The following is a 2821-nucleotide window of genomic DNA, read 5'->3' as shown; positions in this document are numbered from 1 at the left end:
TTCCACATGGGAAGGTACCAAGAAGGCTGCAGCACTGAACTTGTGGTGATAAGTTCATCAAGGAAAGAAGAATCCTGCTGGAAACCAGTATGGAAAGTGTCTAAAACAGTGTCTGCAACACTGTGTAGAGCAAGAGAGATGTGCCATGTATATAACTGCAAAAGATTAACTCATCTCACAAACTGGTCTCATAAACTCAAATGCCAGTAGGTGTCAGGTAGGTAATAGAAATGACTAAATTTCACAAGCCCACTCTTCTCACTTGGATTCACAGTCAAAACCTTTGGTACCAGCAACCAGGAAATCAAAAGACACATTGCATTGGGAAAGTCTGCTGTCAGGTATAGTGCTGGAGAGTAAAGATGTCAGTTTGAAGACTAATTCAAAGCCTGATTCAAGCCATGGTCTTTTCAATCACCTGCTGTGCATCTGAAATCTGGACAATAAGGATGGCAGAAGAAGAAATCGATGTCTTTGAGTGTGGCGCTGGAGAAGAATGCTGATCATCCCATGGCCTATCAAAAGGACAGACAAGTATGTCCTGGAAAAGGTGCAGCCAGGGTGCTCCTTGAAGGCAAGGATAGTGAAACTACCTCTGACACATTTTGGGCATGTTGATAGGAAGGTGAATTAAGGAGGAGTAGATCCTCAGCAAGATATATTGACGTGGTGATTATAACAGTGGACTGTAGAGTGTCAGAGATGATGAGGATGGCACAAGATAGAATAGGGTTCAGACCCAACGTTCATAGGGTCACTATGACTTATGGTCAACTTAAGAGCACTTTACAATACCAACAACATTCTAGAAATCAAAAGGACTTCTACTGGCATGGTGATTAAGTATTCAGCTGCGAACTGAAATGCTGGTAGTTCAATCCAATGAGGCATTCTGCTTCTATAAAAATGACAGCCTTGACAACGCTCCACCGCCACCGCTGCTGCCGCGACACGGTCCGCGCTCCAGCACCACCCTCCTGACAGTTCCGCCACAATGGAGGACATGAACGAGTACAGCAACATAGAAGAGTTCGCAGAGGGATCCAAGATCAACGCGAGCAAGAATCAGCAGGATGACGGTAAAATGTTTATTGGAGGCTTGAGCTGGGATACAAGCAAGAAAGATCTGACTGAGTATTTGTCTCGGTTTGTAGAGGTGGTAGACTGCACGGTTAAAACAGATCCAGTCACTGGATGGTCAAGAGGGTTTGGATTTGTACTTTTCAAAGATGCTGCTAGTGTTGATGAGGTTTTGGAACTGAAAGAACACAAACTGGATGGCGAGTTGATAGACCCCAAAAGAGCTAAAGCTTTAAAAGGGAAGGAACCCCCCAAAAAGGTTTTTGTAGGTGGATTGAGCCCAGATACTTCTGAAGAGCAAATTAAAGAATATTTTGGCGCTTTTGGAGAGATTGAAAATATTGAACTTCCCATGGATACAAAAACCAATGAAAGAAGAGGATTTTGTTTTATCACATATACAGATGAAGAGCCAGTAAAGAAATTGTTAGAAAGTAGATATCATCAAATTGGTTCTGGGAAGTGTGAAATCAAAGTTGCACAACCCAAAGAGGTATATAGGCAGCAGCAACAACAACAGAAAGGAGGAAGAGGTGCTGCAGCTGGTGGGCGAGGTGGTAGTAGGGGTCGTGGACGAGGTCAGGGCCAAAACTGGAACCGAGGATTTAATAACTGTTATGATCAAGGATATGGAAATTACAATAGTGCCTATGGTGGTGATAAAAACTATAGTGGCTATGGCGGATATGATTATACTGGGTATAACTATGGGAACTATGGATATGGACAGGGATATGCAGACTACAGTGGTCAACAGAGCACCTATGGCAAGGAATCTCGAGGAGGTGGCAATCCAAAACAATTACCAGCCATACTAAAGAAGGTTACTGACAAAAAACAGGAGGAGATGCTAAAGTAACCCATCATGCAGGACAACGTTGAAGACTGATCTTCTGTTGATCTCAGATGATTATTTTGTAAAAGACTTTCTAGTGAACAAGACACAATTGTGTCCAACTATACATAGCTGCCAATTAGTTTTCTTTGTTTTTACTTTGTCCTTTGCTATCTGTGTTTTGACTAGATGTGGATTTGTGTTTATACAAATTTTATTTGTATCATTTCATGTTAAACCTCCAATAAATGCTTCCTTATGTGATTGTTAAAAAAAAAATTACAGCCTTGGGAACCCTCCAGGCTGTCCTATAAGAGTGATATGCAGTGGAATTGGCTTAACAGCAATGAGGGGTTTAAAAAAAAATTTTGTCTTTTCCCTCTTTCTCTTCTTAATTCTTCACTTTTGATGGTGGCAGGAGTTCAGAAAATTGTTTCTATGCTAGAAGAAAAGGGTCAGTGTAAGTATGATGTCATCAGTGACGGGCTTTTGTCTTCAGAGTTGTTATGTGCCATAGAGTCAGCTATGACTCATTGTGACCCTATGAACAAAAAATTTGAGCCCTGTTCTATCCTGTGTCATCCTCATACTTCCTGACACACGAGAGCCCAATGCAGTAGTTATCGTGGCAATCTACCTGGTTGAGGGTCTTCCTCTCCTTTGCCAACTCTCCACCTTTCTTAGCATTATGTCCTTCTCCAAGGAAGAGACCCTCCATGTCCTTCTCCAAGGAATAAGCCATCCTTGTTACATGTCCAAAGTATGTGAGGTGAAATCTCAACATTCTTGCCTCCAAAGAGCACTCTGGATGTACCCTCTTGAAGACATAGCTGTCTGTTCTCTTTGCTGTCTATTAGATGTGCTGTGCTCTTCTCCAACACCAAAGCTCAAAGTCATCAATTTTTT

General features: G+C 42.0%; 1 pseudogene; it reads left to right on the top strand.

Annotated features, from left to right (window-relative positions):
- Positions 1–925: 925 nt before the first annotated feature.
- Positions 926–1898, top strand: LOC102874093 (annotated as a pseudogene).
- The last annotated feature ends 923 nt before the right edge of the window (positions 1899–2821 follow it).

The sequence above is a fragment of the Elephantulus edwardii genome, unplaced genomic scaffold (assembly GCF_000299155.1).
Source record: "Elephantulus edwardii isolate Elephantulus edwardi_28Jun2011 unplaced genomic scaffold, EleEdw1.0 scaffold00008, whole genome shotgun sequence".
Taxonomy (NCBI): Eukaryota; Metazoa; Chordata; class Mammalia; order Macroscelidea; family Macroscelididae; genus Elephantulus; species Elephantulus edwardii.
This window is presented reverse-complemented; position numbering and strand designations above follow the sequence as displayed.